Here is a 23,036-nt window from a genome sequence, read left to right as displayed (position 1 = left end):
AAATTTAAGGGACAAGCACGTTCTTTATTTTTGACAAAAAAAACTGTTAGCTTTTAGCCCAAAATGAGTAGGTTTGGGTCTCTGGGAAGTCAGCTTCCCTACCGAAGCAAAGCAGCAATTTTCTGAGTGTGGTACATTTACAAAATACAATGATGGGAGGTTAAAGAGATACAATACCAACCCCCCAGCACCAGGACTGTTGGATACTTCATGCCTAAGTAGGAATTAATCTATTTAAGATTACTTGGAAGGACAAGACCTCTCCTATACAGTCACTTGGACATAACAAAACCAGTACTCGTGCTTTGAGAAGAAGCATTAACCAAGGCAGCAGAGCTGATGGCCCGCAGACCCGGTGGTCCTGCTCTCTAATGCTCTTTAACACTCAACAGTGCAATGCCAAATGGTGACAACTCATTGCCAAAGTCATTAGGTTTGAGCACAGGAACTGCTGCACGGGATTCAGAGTCTCGTATAGATTTCTCAGGTAATTTGCAAGTTACACAATATGTTAAGGGGGAGAGAAAGATCACTGTAAATTAACTTCCCGAATCAATTTAGGAGGGTGGGAAAGGAAAAAAGAAATCTGATGAGTCAGCATATATTATGTCTTTAGTCGGCATGCAATTGCACTCACCCGTTGCTGCTGCATTTGGTGCAGTTGCAGCAAAGGCTGTAGCTTGCCTGAAACACAGCATAATCTAATGGGCATTCTCAAAACCATTCAGTGGCTTTTAATGAGGAGTATTTTGAGAACAAGCATAGCTGGCGTAAAGCTGTCCCTCTCACAAACGTACAGAAGTGCATGTGCGTGCACACTTAATGTGCATAAATAAAACTACAGGTTCACTGTATTAACATAAGGCAGCCTGACAGGCTAGGGACTGTTTTGGGAAGCCCTTTACCCTCCACCCTGTGGACCACTGACCCTTCCCATCTGCTGTGCCCTGTATATTCAAGTAAAAGTAGCAGGAAACACGGAGCCTCCCACAGGCAGATCCAGGCAGGATGGATCCTCCAGGGCAGAGCAGGCACCTTCTCCTTCCCAAGCAGAAATTGTGAAATGAATACTTGCAATAAAATATAAAAAAATACAAATAAATCAACGTGAGGTAGTGGAGAAGGCTGGCACCTGCAGAATTTAAAATGTATGGTGAAAAGGCAGAGGACTGCAGGAAGATAACAACAGCCTGCAGTTAAGAGTTGAAGGATTGAACTGTTTCATTTTTTTTCCTCTCTTTGCTACAAATCAAAATTTTGAGCACACTCCATTCCCCACAGTGGAGGAGCAAGGTTACTAGGGAACAATACCATACATAATTAAAGAGTTATCTTAATATACATGCAAAAAAAGGGGCAAATTACTGTTGCTAAGGGAACATTAATTCTCACGTTTTCCAACTTCCAAGTGCTCAAGTTTCCAGTCTTGATAGTGTTCACCTCTGTGTACGTATCAGGACTCCGTCATTCCAACAATACTGTTAGTTATTTTATTTATGCATGATTTTAGGTAGTTGTTAGTATTTGCTTTAGCAATACCTATTATTTATAGGCATGACCTACTATCTAGACAATAGTTTGCAGACAGTATCGCTTGTGGAAGCGCAATCAACTCAGTTGCTGTAACGATTGTCAACATGGTGAAACACCACAGTTATTGACAAAGCCTCAGATGCAACATCTAAAAGAGGTCACCAAAAGTAAATCGGTTGTGAAATCATTGCTAGAAAACATAGATATCTGTGTTAATTTAAAATAAAGATCAGAACAGACCAAGATAAACCTGGTTAAGGAGCTTCTACAGAAGTTGCCATGAGAAACAGAAAATAGGTATTTTTTGCAAATGCCACAAGGGAAGTAAATGACATCATGAAATATTGACTCAGTAATCCATATTCTCTCAGTATCTAGTAGCAATGAGAGGGAGAAAAACTTTTGTGATTTTTTTGTTTTTATCTCAGTGTTAAGAAAGTCCATTAAGATTTACACATTATTTTAATTTCAGAAAGATGCTGTCTCCTCAGCATCTAATATCCCTCCAACTGGGATGCTGGACAGAAACAGGGGTCAGAAATCCAAAGAGGGCTGTCTGAGTGGCTGATTATGTGCCAAGCATACAGCGAATAGCTATTAATTCTTTCTCTCAATTACAAAGAGATTAAGTAATCTCAATAATCATGTTTAGTAACAGCTTCAGAGAAGCAGTCTCTCCTACTATAAATGGGTCTGAGAAACGCCTGCTTCCCATTCTTCTTCGCCTGCTTGTCTCCCCCCTCACCCCTCATTCTACCAGTTCCCCATTTAAAACCAATGACACAACAAATCCTCTCCAATATGCAGAACAACTGTATTCTTTGAATGGACCGCTCCTGAAGGGAAAAGAAAATCCCAAGGGTTTCAGCAATCCTACTAAATAAATCCACTGCACAAAGCACTGCATCGCAGTTAGTAAGACCGGTCTGCAAATACGAGCAAGATGCATCTGCAACAACATGATCTGATGTCAGCAAATAGCACAGCACCTTCAGCATCACCTCGCTGCCAGGTGTTCACATTAAAGGCAAAGAAAAAGCATTTTAAATAAAGTGCCAGCAACCCAATACGCCTGTTCCCCCGTTTAATTAAAACAGCGTCTAAAACACACAATGTGACTAAACATCTTCCTAGTTCTTTTATCTGACAAAGCAGTTTTTAACGCAGAAAAATAAAAGGGTGGGTCAGCCTGCTTTACGCATGCTGGGAAATCTGCTGCAAGAACCGACTGCATTAGATGTGCCGTTGCTCTAATAGCAACTGACAGAGCGCACTCCACTATAATAGCTTATAAATCAATAGTTTAAATCTGCATCGTATCAAAATTGTATTTGGAAAACACAGGAGACTCACACAAAGCCAGTCCAGCAGTTAGAAACTGATCCGATTCCAGCCCAGCCTGGCATCCCTGCGGAAGGAAAGGTCTGCCTTGTGCACGGCATAACGTAAGGCGATGTGGCTCCCAACTGCCATCGTTCTCCCAAAACACAGACACAGGCAAAAAAAAAAAAAAAAAAAAAAAAAAAAATAAAAGAAGAAATAAAAATCACACTGCCACAGGGAGCGAAAGCACACCGGATCAAAGGCTGCGGTGACGGCAGCATGAGCGGTCCCAGGACCTCACGGCACGGCTGCTGCGGGTGGGAGCGCTGGGTCCCATCCCTGGAGCCCGCAGCGGCTCAGCCCGGCGTAGGAGAGGCAGTCGCAAATCTTGCTCTCAGCAATCCCGATGGATTCCAGCCAGGCTAAGGAAGGACATGTGCCAAACGCAACCGCCTGCTGCTCTCCCAGGGGGGATCTGTGCCTGGAGAGAGGCGAAACGTACCCAAACGGAGCACGCGGGGAGAGTGGACGGAGTCTTGTACTTCAGAGTCATTTTAATCAAAAATTCCTCCTGATTATTTAGTTTGTGAGGGGGTCTTCTGCTTCAGAAAACAAATGTAAAAATTATTACTGTGCTAAAATTAGTATTATTATAAAAATTATGGTGATTAAAATTATTAAGAACTGCATTAATTTACTAACAGAATAAAGCATCTACCCCCACCAAAACCACTCCCCAGTGGGAGTGCTGCTGGGGGGGGGGGGGGGTTGAGGGTGGAAGATTTTTATTGATGGAACTATAGGACAGACCTGGGTTATTCATTGTCACATCATTAAAAAAGCGCTCCAACCTTTTTCCAACATGTTGCTTCCCTATAAAAAACTCTGATAATTCACACAAATCATAAAAGACGTACAAGGCATACTATTTCCGTGTAGAATTATTTTTCTGCAATAAATGTTAAAGATAATGTTATTTAAACTAATCCTAATTCCTAGACTTTTACACACACCAGATGAACAGATCTTCATTCAGTGACTGAGAGCACACACCAAAAGCAGGTATTTTTCAGAGGTAAGCCGAGCAGTGAAATTTCAAAATGTCAAAAAGGAAAAAGCCCACCTCAATTATATCACTGCTGTGATTAAAAAAAACAAAAAACCAAAAACCAAACCAAAACAAAACAATAAAAGCTTTTCAGCTGTGTGCAGTTTATTATGCAAAGCAATGGGAGATGGAGGTCACAGAAATGTTTTCATAAATATAATAATGCATTTGGTAATTGTTAATCCATGGGCCATCAAAAGACTTTCTTCCTTTTTTGCAAACAAAATGCTAGTATTTAAGAAAATGGAAATGCCAGACTGTGTTTTGAAATACTTTAGCTAAGGTGGAAAAAGAATATACATTTAACACAGATATGGGGTTTTACCTCATTGTATGTTAAATATAGTCCCACTGGACACAGGAGCAGTGAGTAAATGAGGAGTCAGTACTGACATAAGGTATGCACTGACTCCAACTGAGTCCGTGGTTTGAAAATAACCTTAACTATCATAAAATGTTCAACATTATGAACAAATTATTTCTGGAATCATGGCTGTAACAGGGCACGATGGAATGCAGAAACCTAGTATTATTGCCACTTTGTTAATACACCTAAAGACCAGAATACAAGTACACATGCTGGCTTGGTTATTCCATTAAAGCTTATGAAATTACATTACAGATTTTATTCATAACTATAAAAATATGTGCACACTTTAAAATGGCATTAATAAGTACATTATCTAAATTTATAAACAAAGACCAGCTACCCTCAGTACCTATATTGTATCTGAGCTCATTAAGGAGCAATCTCAAGAGGAGAAAGCAATCTGTAGGGAAAACATCATTCTTTAATTTGTCCAAATGGCTGTGAGAAAGGGCAAAAGCAGACGTATGGGGACTCTGAATAGCCAAGGTGAACACAAAACACCACCCACAAGTCAGTCTACCTCCACTCAATTCATAATCTCAGAATTGGTTGCTCAAGAATGTATATTGGAAGCATGCATTTTCACATTGAAGATTTCAGTTGATTCTTTTTATGTTTATTCATAACCTTTTTATTAAAAAAAGTCTGAAACATCCATGATCTTTGATAGAATGAAACTTAAAATTCACCATAACTCTTAATTTCGCTTATGTAGACATCCCTATATCAAGCATATACTGTTGTTATTCTCCTTAAAAAAAGCATATTTATTTAAAAAGAGGACCAAGAAAAAATGACAGCATGCAAACTCAATATAAAATCAGATTAGCAAAGTAAATTTTCAAAAGAATTGGACTTGTTCAGACTCCTTAAGTTCCATTCACTGTCAGTGAGATTTGGGTTAAATCATATCAGTGCTTCTAAAAATTCAGCCAAATAAGCCATCTAAGTTCACTGCATTAGCTGAGTAATTTTGTTTAGATTTACTGTTCGCATTTTCCGTACTTGCCCCTCAAACTGCTTTGATGAGCAATCTTTCAATCTAGTTACTAAAAGAGAGAGAAGTACCCTCACTTGCTCGCTATTTTAATCATTTAAATAAATGTAAAGCTGGTCTTTTTGGAAACTACATAAAAGTTAATGGGGCAGTGTAGGAAGTAATCAGCTGAATGTAATGTTTACTGTCACTGAATCAGAAAGGTACTAATTTGCAGCAATCTACGTGCATCAACTTATAATTATTTTTCTGAAATTATGTTTCAAGCTCCTATGGGGGCAATACAGAATCACCCAGGATGAGCAGATAAAAGAGCCACGGTTACAACTTTCAGAGAGGAGAAAAATAAGAAGCGCTCGCCTCTTCAGAAGTCATTGTAAGGCAACACAAACAGAGATACAAGAGATGGAATTTTATCCACCCACTCAATGAAGTCTGAGGAACCGCAACGGATGGCTTGGAGAAAGCTGATCAAACCACCAGAGTGAGAAGTAAATTCACTGATGTGGGATTAAATGTAAGCATTATCTATTTTACAAGACAAGACAATAAATAGGTTTCATAATTGGACGTAATACTGATTTCATGATAGAAAATACGTTTTTCTCAGAATTTGTGAGCAAATACTTAAAATAGTATTTTGATAATTGTTTTGGAAGAAATTTAAAATTTATCCTTATACATAGGAGATGGAAAACATGGTCAATGATAAGACATTTATTTCAGACAAAATATCTGCTTTGCTATCTAAATCAGAAGACCTGATAACTCAATCTGAGCACCATCTAGCAACATGTTATTACCGCATCATTTTGCATTTTACTTCTTTTATTTTTGTTCTGACAAGTAGATGAATGAAGACCTTTTGTTAAGAAACCATGTGACACCCAGAAGATAAATGAAGTCAACAGGTAAATGAGGTATGTTGCCTCCACAGACTGTTAGCCTGGACCTTCTCTCCCCTGAATTTTTCTTTCTTAAAAGCAAACCGCACCACCACCACCACCCAGGCAATTTCTCTGAGCCCAAGGGGTCCTTCCCAAGCATTTCTCTTTCACAAATGACGGGCTCTTCATTAGCAAATCAGCTTTACATCATACAACAAAAATGTAACTCCAACCTGAGGAACACACCTTGGAATCCAAATTTCCAACATCTGCAGCACAGACAACTCATGCTGGAAAACTGGTACAGAAAGAAACCGTTTCAACCAAGATGTCAACACTCATGCCTTGTTCCTTGCTGCTGCTACTGACGGAGTAGGCTGTTTGATCCATAGCAGGGCATTTTTGAACTAACATACTAGAATTTGCAGCTTGGAGTAACTGAATGTTATCTTACAAGAAACTTTGTTACAGATGCCCACAATTAAGTATTTGGGAAGAACCAGCCAGTTGGAGAAGTCACTCTGAAGTAGCTAACACCCTGCTCTGGTGCAGAGAGAAGAGAGACAGGACCATCCCTTTGCCCTTCCCCTTCTCCAAGGTACAGCTTCTCACTTACTGCTGTGACGACCCTATGTTATTTCAACCATGGTGAAACGGAAACCCATCTTCGTAACTGCCTGGAGGAGCAGAAAGCACACCCCTCCCAGGCACCCTGCTCTCACCCTCCCAGCAGCAGTTTCTCCCCAAGCCTTGCCACCTCCCATGGACCTCACCAGCTGCTCCGACACGCACGTGGGCTCTCTCCCACTCTGCCCAAACGTGCCTCAGGCTTTCTCCAACTCATCAGAAATGTGCCTCAGACACAATGCCCAGAGGAGCTCCCATGGCGGGGAAACAGCTTCAATTATCCTTATTCAGTAACCCAGCAGCTCCTATGAGGCATAATCTAGAGCTAAAAGTTAAACAGAAGAATACGAAAACAAACATGTTTTCATTTACATTAGAGCACAAATTGTTTCTTTTCTTGCAGCAGAACAAAATATCATTCTAACCATTTGAAAGATGTGGTCTCCTCTATTTTGGGATAAGGAGGTCTTACTCTCAAGCTGAAGTAGCACAAAATTAAATCTGGTGTTAGCATACACAAGCAGAACGAGTTATGAACTGTTACAACTTCCAATCTGAATAGACGTAATAATAATGGGGGGGGGTGGGGGGGGGTGGGGTGGTAGGAAAATGTAACAATAACCAGAATATTTCAAAAGGCGATCAAAGAACAACTCTACAGACAGTACAGTCATTCATTTTTTTAAAACTCGTTACAAGGTGGAAGAACCCTTTGTTCTGTATGTGAGAGCTTTTGGTGTCTGGTGGGGAAGCGTACGCATGTTGGCGAGGAGGGAAGGGGACAAGAGCGAAGGAGGATCAGCGATGACTGACTTCCAAATTCCCTCCTTGTCATCACTGGCTCAACACGCTTTCACTCCCCATCTGTAAATTATAAAATACTTGTATACTCTAATAAGGCTGTCTGGGACCTTTAGCAACCACAAGCATTTTCGGCTTCAAATAAAAAGCATGACAGATATACTAATTATTCCAATTGACTGAATACGTTAAAATGTAATTAACTAAAAACAATTAACACTATACACAACATATGCTTTTCTTAACAGCTACAGCAAGAGTTACCTATTTTGTAGGGCAAATTTTGTCTTTGCATTTGTGCGTGTTCCTCTAATTAAAAGTTCAGTCGGTGTTTTTAGAACAGCTTAGTGGTCATCTGTCCTAAAATTAGTTGAGAAATTGGTGCAAGTGCCTGAAGCTCAAAATAGGTTATTCTGATGACAGGCAGTCTGCTGCTAGCACTCAGCAATCCCTGAACGATGACAGAAAGAGAACAGTGAAGGGGATTTATTATGGATTCAAAGCCCTATCACGTTCAAAAAAGGCTCCAAAATCCCCCAACCCCATAACGGACGGACACATTGAAAATATCATTTTGGCCTTGGCCAAACCCATGGAAATCGAAATGCCATCCAAGCTCTTTCCCTAGGAATTAACCAGAGCACCGTGCCCGGTCAGACCAGGTGACGCTCCCCACATGCCACTGCCGTACAGCACCTGGAGACAGAGGACAGTAACTGCACGGAAAAAGCAAACCCATGCATGCAGGGGCACAGGCATGGCAATGCTTCACACGACAAGGCTGAGCTCCTGCTCTTGTCTCTGAGATGCTCTGCTCAGCGGCTGTCCTGCCTCCCTAGGAAAGCACAAGCACAGCCTACCGAAACCCCACGCGAAATATTTCAAGTACTTGCAACAGCTTAAGTTAACCTTGTTTTTAGAATTCAAAACTTTTTTTCCTTGTGTAACAGCAGTACACCATATTTTATAGTGAGAGCTGCTATGGCCAATGCGTCCTTCCTACACCTTTAATTAGTTCCATAGCTAACAAAATGTTAATTTTGCCACACAAGCATAAAGAGGCACTGTTGCTAATGCTCCTCTAAGTGATCTTCCCAAGATCACAAAGTAAATCAATGACAGTCAGCGGTGGTGTTCAGACTGCGAGTCCGTGCTTTCACCTGCAGACTACAACGCTTTGCCTACCCAGATGTACTTAATTTAATTACCTTGGTCAACTGTATTGATTCATCCATGACTTACTACAGGAAATTGATTTTTGGCAGAGCGTACCAGTACTGTTGTATTAGGATTTGTCACAATTAACATGCAGTTTGAAATGGAGGTCTTCCAGCTTTAAGTGTGCATGTGATAATCACCGCGGTATTGTCACAATTAAACATACTTGGACAGGCTGGTATGAAAACTGTTATCACTCTCCAAACAATGAAGTGGTTTTTAGTACTAGAGAAAGTCATTTAAATACTGTCTGAGTCTGAATGTGCTAGTGAAATGACAGTAAGATAACTAAGGAAAAACAAAAGGGAAAAGGAAACAAAAAATCCCATCTGAAAACCCTGTATTTCTTAGCATTACATTTTTTTCTCAAACAGATGTAACACTGAGTATTATTTTCCATCATCAGCTCTTGTTGTATTCTGCACTCTCATGCTGCAGCTGAATTAATTCTTCCATTCCATTTCCAGTGAATGCACTACCGATGTTTTTAGAAATACATTACAACTTTTTATCAAAGGCATTTCCACCAAAAGCAACCAAAATCCTTCTTCCAGTCTGTTACCTCCTGGAATCCAAATAACTAAATTTTAAAAGTTAGGCTTAAACACTACAGCAGGAATAATGCAACCCAAACACCCTCAGGAATCGTCTTTCTTACAGCTCCTGTGGCTCTACACTGCAACAGAAAAAACGTCACAGATGTATGCAGTCACAATTTATGGCCTTTGATCATAAATACCACTCAATCTCCTACTTAAGGCAATTATACATTAAAACATAAAGAGAGGTTAACAGTTCTATTTAGTTAGAAGAATGAGTAATTATTTCTAAAAATTATTTTCCAGATACTACGCAAGCAGTAGTAGTAATACATATACATACACATTTACAAATACACACAGACAGGGCTTTAAACAAATTAAGTATTCAAGAAATTCTGCCCAAAAGATAAAATACAAAAGGCAAAGCAATGCATGGCTATGTAGTATCACTTTGTACCAGTACCAGATCGCCTATCCACTGAACTATTTCTAGATACTCCTACATTAATTTTAGATGGCACTTCACAACATCGCAGAGTCTAAAGTTGCATAGCAATCCCTGCACCACTGCGAAAGGCTCATTGCAAATATTGCACAATGCTGAATTTAGTTAGGAACAATACAAAAGGGTCTAAAAAAGGAAATGGAGTAATAGCAAAGCATTAGTACATCATCTCTGGTTGTCCAGGAACGAGTTTACGGATGCCAAGGGATGCCATGTCAGTCTGTCACTGCAGCACCAGCCTAAGCAAGCTGCTGCTGAGTTGTACGCAGCATCATAAACTGCCTTGCAGAGACCAGACATAAATCTCTCTAATTAATACAATTACAGAAGCTCTTTATAGTTGTTTTTTTTTTTTATTTATCAACCAGGAGGTACAATCAATCTAGTACTAGCACATTATGCACGATGGCTTATAAACATTTTTTGCCAATTAAAAAGATGTTGTGGATTACTCACATCCTACAAAGTAAGAATACATTCCCTTCTCCTCCATCATTTTGAAAGGAGGATGAAATATTCACAGACATGGGCAAAAAGCTGCTAGAGTGAAAGAAAACAATTTTAGAAACAAAGAACTTATCTTGCATCAATATTCCAGTAAATTCTGCTACGTAAGCTATCCATTTGAAAGAGCGTTTTGTGAGTGCGAAACCCACTCCTCAAAGAAATGCAAGTCATAGAGCACAGATCAATAACCAACCTGTCATCTAACAGAAATGGAGGTTTACCCTGATCATATAATGCTATTAATGTGTACAGCAACAAAAAAATCCCTTTTTAATTAGAGAGAAGATAAAAAACTACAAAAAGATCCTTACAGAGATGGAAAATGTAATCAGAAACAATTAAGAAGTTATTTATATGGTAAATAATCAACAGCCGGAATGCAAATCGTTTTAGAATTACTGAAAGCAAAAAATAATTGCCTTATGGCAAAACCCCTGCATTTTTCTGGGAGGGGGAGGGGGAGGTAGTCATTAAAAAATTGGTACAAAAATTGCAAAAAAAGTCTGATGCTTTGTTTTCACATGCTCTGCCTATATCTTACCACCACGGAAGCAAGCATCTGACGAGAGCAGATGGCACAAAATTCAAACCCAGAATCCTTGTCAGAGCTTAGCTAAAACCTTACAACGTCAGGAAACTTTGCAAGGAGAAGACAGGAGAAGCAAGCAATCACATGGCTGGGGTGCCACTCCAGCAGGCAACTGGGGTAAGGAATCACGAACAAACTTCTTCTGCAGAAAACTTACAAGGAAAACTTACTTAAGCAGAATGTGTGTAACATGGCAAAGAACCATCAAATTGCCAAAACACAGCCTGATTTTTCACATGAGAAACAAGGCTTAGCACAGGACAACCCAGAACCATCAGCCATGGGGCATTTTGCTGCGTTTGCTTCTTTTCCAGACAAACGTCCTCCTCCCTCCCTGGAGAAAAGCAGACAATGCCACCCCAATAACTTCTCACAGCTGCGCATACAGAAAGCTCTGGAGAACAGCACTACGCTTCTACAGAGAAGACTGGCAGACATACAGGAGTCTTTTAGGTGAAGTTATGATCTACCAGCCAAGGCCTGAACATCCGAGGACTGGTGGGTCCTGAACATCCGAGGACTGGTGGGTCCTCCGAGGCTCACTGAACAGGACCTATAAAAGGAGATGCATTTCTGTGGGTAAAAATGCCCGGGTGTCTCCGTGGCTGCCGCAGAAACTCCTCCTGCTCCTTCACACCCGGGTTCGCAGTTACAGGCAGGACTTGGCAAGGAAAGGAGCGTTAACCCGAGGATTTCATCTAGGACAACTCTGTTAGGCTGAGTAATTTCCATTTTCTCCTCCAAGTGATCTCCATACATTTACATGCAGGGAGGGACTTGGAGGAAAACCCTGGCAGCCCGCAGGCGGAGCAGGGACTCCTCCGAAGACCCAGCACAGCCCCAACACACCCACCACCGACCCGGGTACCTCTCGGGCACAGCGTGACGCCACAAGAACAACTTCAAAACAGGACTGAGCGTGGCCAAGAAAATCCACTTTCAATGCTAAAAGTGAGATTGAAGTAGAAACCCACTGGAGTGCGGTCCCTCTGCAGACAGGGCCCCCGCACCCTCCTCTCGCCTTGCTCTGCTGCACATGGACCATTTAACCCCACCTTACTTTTTACCTAACTTTTTTTCTTCTTCACCCTAGGCACTGCCAGCTTTTCTTTCAGTATGACTATATTGGTTATAGGGTGTAATTTTTCACCAGAGTAATTTTGCTGATAACCTTCTGAAGATATTCCCCTTCAGTAGGTATGGAGGTGCTTGCCAGCACCGTTCCATTTACTGCTGTGAAACCAAGCTGTTTTCACCTGAAAATGTATCGACATAACCCAAATCAATAGTTTACAATTTAAACCAAGACCATGTGCACAGACATATTTCACTTGTGTGTTGATTCATATTGTTAAAAACTTTTGTAATCTTGACTGTGACCAGGCTCAGCATTGCCTTTACATTCACTTCATCTGCCTTTGCTATCACTACTTAATTAGCTGTTATGTTTCCCTCATGCTGCCCCACTACCTGGATGAGGTGTAAATTATCTGCTAAAAAAATTGTTTATACTTATCTTTATTTTGCTTGGCAATTTAAAACTGAGACTGTTGAGCATTTAATTTAATGAGGCCAAGTTTTGCATAGCATTACATTATGTAAAATAATTACACTTTAAAAATTACTGCTATACAGAAGATAGAGAAACCTGTTAGTGCTAAAATTATTCTGTTTATGTAGACAAACTTTGAAGTTTATTAATGAAAGTTTGCAGTGAAACAGCTGTTCTGCTGATTAAATAAATTATGACTAAGTTTTCACGTTAGCTTCCTTGAGCAGGCAGCTATTAAAAAACTAGACAGACTAATTGTATAAAACTCAAGAAATGCAGAAAGATGTGCAGCACATTACACAAACATGAAATTATAAGCAGAATTCAAACCATCCATTATTTTAAGTGGCATTCAGACTTTAAAAAAAAAAAAAGATTACTATTTCTTTGGAGATGTAGATGAAAAATTCTGCAGAATTCCTAACACTATGACCTGTCTTAAAGTAACCTAGAGATTTCAGCTAAGAGAATATTTAATGATATTTGAGCTTGACTTATCAGAAAATTTAAATGAGCAAGTGAATTTGGAATGCACAAAAAACTGTCCTTGATGAAATGAGAGGTAGTTTTTCACCTTTGTACCCCACTCCCAAATTCACAGTAGGTCACAAGTGGAGGAGAAAAAAAAACCCCAAAAAACCCCAACAAAAACCCAACTGTCCCGATTTATTTCTCATGCTCCAAGCAAAGCTCCATACGTGGTGGCAGTGTTGAACGCAGGAGGACAGTATCAGCTTCTCCCTGGGCTGTGGGCATTATCACCCATTAGCACAGAGCTATAAGCTGTCAGCCAACGCTGTAAGGTCAAGAGAAAAAAATGTAAATGCCTCAAGATAGGCTGATGCACATTTAAGCTTAGCTTAGTCATAAAGATGAAACAAGATTTGATACAGCAGTAATAAACTCAAAAGGTTTCCAGCAAAGATGGAGCAGAAATCAAAAGGAGGGAAACTTCATCTGAATACATAATGACCAAATCATGTGTCAAAGTATTTCAGCTTTATGGGCAGGTACAAATTCATCTGATTATCTAATTCTTTTCAGGCTTTCCCAGATCCAGCTTCTTTAAAAAAAAGAACACATAATAACTCAACTGCTTTGTGCATTGTCATAGAAACATTAGGAAACACTGCACCTTATTTTCCCAGATCTATAGAGGACTGCAAAGCTAATGCAAATAAATATTTGTTTTCCAAGAGGCAATTTGCAAGCCTCTCAGAAGCAGAGGACACAACAGTCTTCAGCAAGAAGCCAGCCCGTGCAACTAGCATTTTAAGAACAGGCAAGACATTTTCCTCATAGGCAACTGAGTGATATTTTTATATATATATGTGTGTGTGTGTGTGTATGTATATGCATAGACACATATTGCTGGTTTTCTACTTGAGAATTATTTATCTCTTAAAAAAAGATTAATGTTAAAATCCAGGAAAGCCCATTAGATGACCCAGCCTGACTTCCTGCAGAGCAGAAGCCACATATTTTCATTCATTTATGTTTGACTGAAGCTATCTGCTCCTCTGCTGCCAAAAAATCACTTGTATTCAGTTAGTGTCAATGATTATTCATCCTGTTAAAGCACTGTGACTTTCTTCATCATTTCCAATTCTCATTTTGGTTTGTGCTATATGCTGCATGCTATATATCCCTGTAGTAGATCGAGTGGCCTTATGGTACCCCTATTTTCATCAAAGTATTGTACAGCACAGTTAAGTCAGCTCCCCACCTTCCTGATAACCTTCACATCCAGAACTCCTCATCTTCCAGGGTGTGACATTTCATTCCCTACGCCCTGCAGCCTGCTGTGGCTTTCTGTATTTTCCCTAATTTTGCAACTCCTTTTCTGAAATGCTGACATCAGCACTGACTGTAGCACAGCGTACTGACCTCACCGATGTCTTGCATAAAAAATCACCTTCTCTCTCATCCTACTTAAGAATGGCTTGCACACATATCCCTATACTTCATTAGCCCTTTCTGTCACAGTATCAAACTGGAAACGCAACCTTTTTGCCACCACTGCTGTCCAAGACATTATTTTCTCATTTGCAAGTATGTGCATGCATGGCTGTGTATACAACCTCGAATCTGATTAGCTAGTATTAATTATCCCGCTGACAGCATGATCAAATAGTTTGCACCCCTCCTGTGCCTAACTCACTCTCCCTCGCACTCAGCGCTCTGAGTCTTTCAGAACTGTGAGTTTTATCAAAATCAAATCCATACATAACCCCAGCAAAAACACTATATGTAATCATCAGTCAGGCTTTGCATTAATTCTGACTTCCAGATCTGTTTAAATTCAGACTGCAGCTCACCTAAGATCATTTGAAATATCTCTTTAAATAAAACTTAAAGCCCCAAAACACTGCCACTGACAAAAATCCCACAGCCCATGCATTTATGGAGAACTATGCACCCATCTGCTTTGGGAGGCATTTTATGTCCAGGTGCTTTATGCAACTGGCAGAGGCTGCTACAGAACGGACTTTTCTTATGGCTCCCAGCACCCCACATTGCAGCATGTTAAGGACAGAGTCTGGCACTTACAAGGAATGTGCAAAAGTTAGAAGTGGAGAAAAGTGAAAGAATTTAGCTGTAAACTGTTAACAACTTGCACTACATTGATCATTTGAATGCAATTGTATACATGAATAAAAGCAGGCAGGCATAGCATCATCCCCCATTTCCCTCATCATGCATGCTGCTTTGCAGGTAAACACATATATTTAATCAGCACACAGGCTGAATGGAAAACTGTACGTAAGGAAAACAAATGGGGGAGACTTGGTAAATGCTTGTGAGCACCCAACTAGCAGCAATTAGCTGTGTGAGGTGGGGAGAATGAGAGTTATCTATATATCCCTGTGCTGTCTTACTCTAATAGAGTATACACATACTTAATCTGTTTACACAAGCTTTAAACACAGATGCTGACAAATAAACCCCTTCCTTTTTCATAGCCATTTCATGGCATTTCTGAACTTAAATAGCATTGAACAATCAAAACTAAAGTAGTTCATACTATAAAACATGAGCATGCTGCCACTTTCGGTCCTTAAAATGTCAACTCACCCACTCCATGATCTTTGTGGACATTAGTGGCAAAAAGCTGGGCAAAATCTCAAGTAAATAATATAGCCCCAAATAACGATACAGTTGCTGTTGTCCCAGGATCAACAGAAAAACCCCAATCCTTTTAATGGAACTAAACTGCTTATATAGTAAATATACCCTGTAATCCAACTGCATCACTGTACTGATATGGTCCAACTGCTTGCCTGGGAGAATTCAATTCTGTGGAGATAAGACCTCCCACACTTAATCCCTACATCGACATTTATGGACAAAACAGCAGCCCTGGGTTGTCTGGCAAGTAGAGCTATTTGCATAACACCCATTACCTCATGCACTTCACAGAACACATACCTGCCTCCTTTGCATCACTGCTTGCTACGCAGGAAACACGTTACAGACAGTATTAGCCATAGCCTTTTAAAGCAAATTACCTACTGCCTTTAAAGCTAGCTATGAACAAAGAATCAAAGCGATTTTGGCAGTCTTCTGAAGTATCAGCACATGGGTTAAGATCCTGTCGAGACACGTGATTCAAGTTTGAAGGCAGTGGACTACAAGACCACCACCACTGGCTGCATCCATAACCGCTCTACGCAACATCACCCCGGGCTCAGCATTTGGGCAATTGCTTCTCTTCTAACATACTCTTGCTCTTGGAGATTACAGTCTGATTCTGTAAATACTCATCTAGGTGCAGAAGTCTGTTCTTGCAGTGGGCTTTGCTGGACTTCCACCCAAAGGGCTCCAGAAATGTCTGTCCTACACATTTGATTCACAACCCAATAGGAATTGAATATTTTTAGCAATCTAAGCTCTATGCAAATTGCCCTATCCAGCTAAAAGCGCACTTCAAAATATACTTATTTTGCTTTCGAAGGACAAAAGAATCTCTTCCCTGTGGTTTAAGAAAATCCATCCGATTTCTAAATTTTACACATAGTATAATATTACTATGTGTTCAGTTCCTTGGGGGGTTGAAGGGGAGGAGATAACAGGGAAAAATAATAATTTGTGCACATTCAGTTTTAGTATGATCTGCTTTTACATAAAAATAGCATCATCTTTATACCTAACTCTTCTTGCATTTAAGTCACACAGCTGCTTGAGCAATTAATGAAAATTAAGTCTTTCCAATAGCTACATCTTCTATTTAGGTTAGCTAGAACACTCAAATATGTTACACAATCAAACTCAATCCTTTCTTCTTAATTGACGTCAGGCATTACCAGGCCAGTAATTATATTTATTCATCTCCATTGAAGGACAGAGGGATACTGACTGGCTGCATAGTGCAGTCTACAGATTCCTTACTACTCCTGGTAGTACAACAAGAACAAATCAACGTGAATCCTTTTCTAGAACTCCAATTAAGTCTTTAAACAGTATAAAACACTTAGGGTGCAAAAAAAGAAAAAAAAAGTTTTATGTGAACAGATTTCCATTTACCTTCTCTTGACTCCCACACAGGAGAATTTAGAAATGCATGTCATTGTTTTTTTTCACCTTAAATTTTTCTTGTTTGTCTTTACTTTTAAGTAAAGTACTTTGGAACTGTGTGTCCTCAACCTCAGAAACTGAGGCTCACAGAGCAATCTGCGCCAGGACCTCTGGCATTCAGCAGGTCCAGCACCTCCTACTCAAAGCAACACCAATTTAGATCAGATCACCTAGGGCTTTACTCTTCATAATTTTGATCCTTCTGTAACATGTTTATGAGAAACTGCACAGAGCAAGCACAGTTACCTGCATGACTCACCTTCTTCCTTTTCATCCAAAGCTGAAAGGAAAGCTTCAAACTATGTCTGAAGCTGCAACAAAATCAACTTAACAGGCACTAAACCAGACAGAGCCATGGAATTTCTCAGGCACCTGCCATTCCCCCTTATCTTTTTATGGATCAAGTCAATAAGGAAATACATACCAAAAGTAAATCTATACAGCAGAAAGAAACATAAAGGCTTTCACAAATGCATCGAAGCAATAGCAAGAAAACAGTCCGCAATGTGCCCGAGTTACCAAGTGCGTTAGCCTCAGGCAACTGAGCTGCATTCCACCGAAAAGGACTCATCTATATTCCAAGAAAACTTCTTATTTCAAAGGAAATATTTGGGTTCCCATGATGTAACTACGTGTCACCCATAATGACTAACAGCAGGAATACAGACAAGTATACTTGTTAATTGTAAATGGAGCACACATCAATAACCAGCCTCAAGTTTAAAGGGTAATAATACACCTTTCAGCCTGTCAGCAGAGATAATCTAGGTGTCAACCCCACTCCAACACATGCTACACCTGTAAAAAAAAGACAGAACCAGTTTTGCTGTAAAAACATTTCAAAGCTTGAGCTACATTTTGATTACCTTTTGAAAAGACAAAAATCTTTTTAGAACTTTAAAGGGCTAATCAGCAGAGAACCATCTTTAAACTGATTTCTTCATGTATATAATATTCTGAACAAAACATAATAAAGCATGTTCTTCAGTAAGGAGATGCCTAACTAGTCCTTTTGTTTGGTTTAAACATTGCTTCTGAGCCAGAAGAACCTACTGCAGGCACCCCTTTACACAGCAGTTGACACGGCAAGGCATTGCAGTAGTCCCACTTCAGTGACCTGGGCTGTCACGTCTGAGCCCCTCCAACTTGTCCAGGCTAGGTAAGCAACTAGAGTAAATCATTGTCAATAAAATAGCCTAATTACAATTAATTTTTTTTAATGTCTATATTCAAATTAGCAACTCATTTTAATGTGGCAAAACCCAAAAGCGTGTACTTCAATTAGTTTATTCTTAAACCTTTACAGGTCAAAGGAAAAGTCCTGCATAAACACTATGCCCGTTGGAGCATGACCTTTTAAATTAACTCCAGGTTAAAATAAAGAAAGAATGGATTTACTTTGTAAGAACCCCAAGAATCCCCCAAAATAGTTTCATTTTCAGCAAGGAATCACTTTTTTTTTTCCCGCAACAGAAAGAGGGTAACTGCGCATAGTGCCAAAGACAACTGTGGAGTTACCAACAGCACTCCACGAGAGAAACACTGGATGATCCCAGAATGAAGAAATTAAAGCCTTGAGTTGCTAACAGATGCTTAAGCTGAACCTCACACAAGGAAAAAAAAAAAAAAAAAAAAAGTTGTATGCACACTGCTATATTTGTCTGCACAACCACTGCAAAATATTGCACATACTGGGGTTTATTGAAAATACAAGTTCACTAACTCAGTGCTATATATACATGAAGCACTGTGCACACTGAATATATGTGCTGTAACTTTTATATAGAAGTTATGTTGGCATCCTGCAAAATTGGTTTGTGTATCTACCACATTTGTGTTTATATAGTGCCATGTAAACATACAATGTTCTAGTTAAACCAGCAATGTTTTATTACTTTAATTACCTCATGGCATTTAGTGAAGTACAATAGTTCACAACAGATGAAGGGGATATTTTCCCCCCTCCCCAAAAATGGATTTTGAAATTTGATCCCTCATGAGAAGGTGAGAGCTATGAACATGTGAAAAAGCAGAGGCAATACAGCAAAACTTCCATTTACTGCTTTTCAGTGGTTGTGCCTTTGCACACACACCCTCCCAACCACCCCAGAAAAATGCTATTTATACTACCCAGAGTACATGCAAGAGAATCTACATAAGTAGCAGCAAAACTATGTGCTCAGACAGCTTTTCTGAAATAAATTACTTTCAGGGAATTTCTTTTAAAGAAGAATAATTGACCATCATATATTGTAACTATAGCATGCACAGAAATCTGCGCTGCGAGAAATGCCCCGTGGCAGGAAAGACCCAGACTTGCCTGCTAGAATATGTACGTGAATTTTAAGAACTTAAGTATTAGAATGCCATGGTATGGATCGGGTTTTGTTTCTTTTTTATGATTTTTATTATTTAGGATGGCTGGTGTTCTGAAGGGAAAAGAGATGGTTGCAAGACTTGAAGCTATTGGGGAAAAAAATTTCAACTGACGCAAGAAGTCTTATGCTGGAGGGCAGATAAAATATGTATAAGTTCTACTGAGTTGTTGATTTTTATTTTTTTGTCAGTACCAACTCACCACGTTTTTGTTTGGTCTGTTTCTTTGCAAAATAAACTGTTCTTCTGGCCCCAGTATAACTGCCCATACCCTGTCTGTATTTCCTCACATCTCTTCTGAAGGAAGCACTGCTTCTCCAAACTACCACTTCATATTCTCCTCCATCCACTGACCTTCTCCCAGCTGGATTGCTGTTCCACACGCCCACCTAATAAGGTGTAAATGTTTCTAATCATCTCTTTTTTTTTCCTCCTCTTCTAACATTAAAAATAAAGCCTGCACACTCATGCTTCTGGATCTTCTAGCCAAATGGGAACCTGTGAGTAAGGTCATGAGCTAAACCTGTTCCTTGGGCCCCCATTATTTTTTACCACTCAACCAAGAAAATCAACTTTTCAACAAAAGATAGTAAAAGGCAAAACCCTGCAACAACAGCACCCGACACAAAAAAGCTGCAGTGGTGAAGGTTTTTTCTGGGTATTATTTTCTGCCAGGGAGTGTGGTTTATTTGTGCAGCTCTGCTGCAAACCCATGCTGAGTCCCTGCTTGTCTTCCACAACAACCCCCCAGAAATCAGTGTGGTTTATCTAGTCCAATGAAGGAAAACAGAGACAGATTATTCGTGCATTTCTTGTCTAGACTTTGACCAGAGTTCCGTTTGAGCTCTTCACAAGCAGTATCACCTTATCAGCACATGGCATTGCTCGGCTCCTTACACGCACCAACTGCGATGCTCAGGAAGGAAGCTGCTCTCGTGTCCTTCAGGTGCGTTTTCTTCTGACCCAGGTCATTCTGAACGCAATCCTCATGGTACGTGTGGAAGTCTGAGACCATGAACAGTTACAGAACATGATCTTCAAAATTATCTACAGGCATTACCTGGGCTAGGACACAAAATGAACTTTACCACCACAGGCACAAGTAGGTGGGATAAGGCATCCTTCTGGGTAGCTGGTTATCTCAGCGATGCACAGTTAGCAATAAACACACGATCTTCCCATGTGGGATAACAGTAATTTAAGACTGCAATACCCTGAAAATATGAACTTTTACCGCATAAGGTTAAACCAAAGGCTTGTTTATTACTGTAGCAGAAGCCTGCCCTCTTGCTTATAGCAGCCACTAGGGAACAACAGAGGGGCATTCCTTTATTTCAGCAACTTTTTTTAAAGAAAGTCTTTGCCTATATTGGATTTTTGAGTTTGAGGCGCTCTCTTCTAAGATTGCAGAGTTATCAAATGCAATCATACATTAAGATTTGCTATAAAAATGAGTTCTCAGCAAAGATTCAATCATCCTACCAGAGAAACAAAATAATTATATCAAGTCCCAAAACCTTCTTGAGAGAGAAAACCCCTACACCTGTACAGTTCAGACAAGAGTCTGTATTGCAGTGCAAACGGGCTGTTGTCTTGGTCAGCCATGAAGCCCTAGCAGCTGAAATACATAAATTGACCATATGGGAAGAGAAAATGAAAGACAGGGATGGAAATCCCTCAGCTAAAGCTTTATCAGATCAGGAAAATGCAGTCGTAGCTCACACACATGCCCTGAAACCTGTAACAGACCATCATTCTGGATAAGCTCCCTAGAAAGTAAGATCCCAAAGCAAAGTTCATAGCTAGCACTGGTCAGGCAGATGATCTGAAGGACACTTTTGGGCAGTCACACTAAAATCTGGAGCTGTTTGTGGCACAAAGCTGAGGCACAGCTCTCTAAATGAGGAAAGGGAGAACAGTCACACTACCAGCGCCATGCTAAACCTTTGATTCTGATCTGGACGATTAATTCACAACCAGGAAACACAAGACAAAAAATACACTTCTCCAGTAATGCTCATAAACATGCACTGATCCCATTTTGATCAGTGGTAATACTTTGTCCCTTGACAGCCCTTACAAGAAAGGCTTTTGGATTTCTGTCTTACTGACTGGTATTGGATGATCCAAATGGCATCAGGGCAGCTTCTGCAAAAGATCTCCAAGGGGAGCTCTGCTTGGGTTTCCCTGACTGTACCTCCGTGGTCTCTGCCCACAGCCCCTCACACCACGTCTCAGGGAAGATGAGTAGGTCTAATCTCCTGCTGAGTTAGCTGGCAGAGTGACAAGGGTTACATGCCAAACTATTCTTAATCCCAGCTGATCCTAATTACAATCCTTGACTAGCTACTGGGCAAATTAAGTTTTATTTTTTATCAAAACATTCCCACCTCCCGCCCCGGCACGTTATGTTGGCCATCCACAAAACTCTCCAAACAATATTGTCATGAAGACAATGGAAGCATGCAAAAGAAGCTTTTTTAAAAACACATTTCAATTGCTAAGAAAGAAGCATCCAGTCTAATGAATACATCCTTTGACGCCATTTCCATAAAATCATAATAATCACAGAAATGCCAAATAACGAACATTTCCATAATAAATCCAGCCCATCCCTTGTCTGTGTGCACTACAGCAGTGTGGGTGAGCTGTCCTTCCAGCAAGTATTCTCATAGCAGAAGTCGGAGCACATGGTGAAGACACCTTCGTGTCACCAAAGGTCAGGGCTATGTGGGCACCACCAAGACAAGAAGAAACTTTTCCAAACAGGAAAAAGAGCTGAGGTCATTGTAAGTACTAACTGTCCATTATGAAAAAATAATCAGCTAAAGGTTAATCCATAACTTGTACACTTAAAAAATGTTAAAGCCTTGCTCCCACAGAACATGTGCTACCGAGTAACATTTTGGCATATTATAGTGACATTATGTGCTACATTTTTCATTTCAGAGATTAATTCCACATGTTGCCAACTTTACATCAAATAATAAGTATTAGAGAGACTGCTGACCAGAGAGCTGTTGAAGAACTTCCAGACAAGATAACAGAAAAACTTTTAAAAGTTCAGGTATCAAAGTCTTTGCGCTTCTAGGAAAGCAGACATACCCATTCTCTCTCTCTCTCTCAAGTAAATCTGAAGTCTTGAAAACACTAATTTCTAAAATTAATATATTCTACATTATTCTGACAGAATCTAACTAAAGAAAATCTTAAGCATATAATAGCTAACACCGGTGTCTTGATATTTACAATATGTTTACTGGGGTATATCCAGCAATATTTTTCAATCACACATGCTTGATTTATACCTACAATGGCACTATTATAACCTAAAAGTTGAGTTTCTTGCCTCACATCCCACTAAATCGACATCTCCCAGAGAAAATAATCCTATATAATGGCTTTTATTACTAGACCTTAAAAATTATTTAACATATTGGATATTTACCTAGCATTACAATGACACATACATGGATCGTGTTTTTAAATTAAGTAACAACATCCTTCTAAGCAGTCTAGCTGTTGG

At 39.9% G+C, this 23,036-nt stretch overlaps 1 protein-coding gene across 15 annotated transcripts in view; it reads right to left on the bottom strand.

The window, feature by feature from the left end:
* The window catches only part of TANC2 (tetratricopeptide repeat, ankyrin repeat and coiled-coil containing 2), a 273,282-nt gene that overhangs the window by 165,380 nt on the left and 84,866 nt on the right, over nt 1-23,036 (bottom strand). The window contains exon 1 of one of the 15 annotated variants that reach the window (XM_052785099.1): nt 2,887-3,034. The exons of the other annotated variants lie outside the window; for them this stretch is intronic. The gene's annotated coding sequence lies outside the window, so the exon portion shown is untranslated. Of the gene's footprint in view, nt 1-2,886; nt 3,035-23,036 lie in introns of those variants that run through there. 15 annotated transcript variants of the gene reach the window in all.

Source organism: Harpia harpyja, chromosome 4, assembly GCF_026419915.1.
Source record: "Harpia harpyja isolate bHarHar1 chromosome 4, bHarHar1 primary haplotype, whole genome shotgun sequence".
NCBI lineage: Eukaryota > Metazoa > Chordata > Aves > Accipitriformes > Accipitridae > Harpia > Harpia harpyja.
Note: the sequence above shows the minus strand (reverse complement) of the source record. Positions and strands in the feature narration are given on the sequence as shown.